Below are 352 nucleotides of genomic sequence, written 5' to 3' on the forward strand. Positions count from 1 at the left end.
CAGCTGCTGCTGCTGCTGCTGCTGCTGCTTGTGCGTCGCAGGCCAGAAGAGGCCTGCGCTGCAGCAAACCCAAACCACCGCCGGAGCAGCATACCTGTAGAGAGATTCTATTTCTCGGTGGCTGCAGCAGTTGCAGCAGCTGCTCCGTCCAGTAAGCGAAGTATGTTGCTCTGCCTAGGTCTGAGAGGGGCCTCTCGGGGCCCCCCGCTCTCCTCTCCCTCTTCGATAAAGAATAACTAAAACTAATCAAAAACTTTCCGTACCCTTTTCGTTGATGCTGAAACAAATTATACACATTATATATATATATATATATATATATATATATATATATATATATATATATATATAT

Source organism: Eimeria mitis, genomic scaffold (genome assembly GCF_000499745.2).
Source record: "Eimeria mitis Houghton genomic scaffold, Emh_scaff2521, whole genome shotgun sequence".
Lineage (NCBI taxonomy): Eukaryota > Apicomplexa > Conoidasida > Eucoccidiorida > Eimeriidae > Eimeria > Eimeria mitis.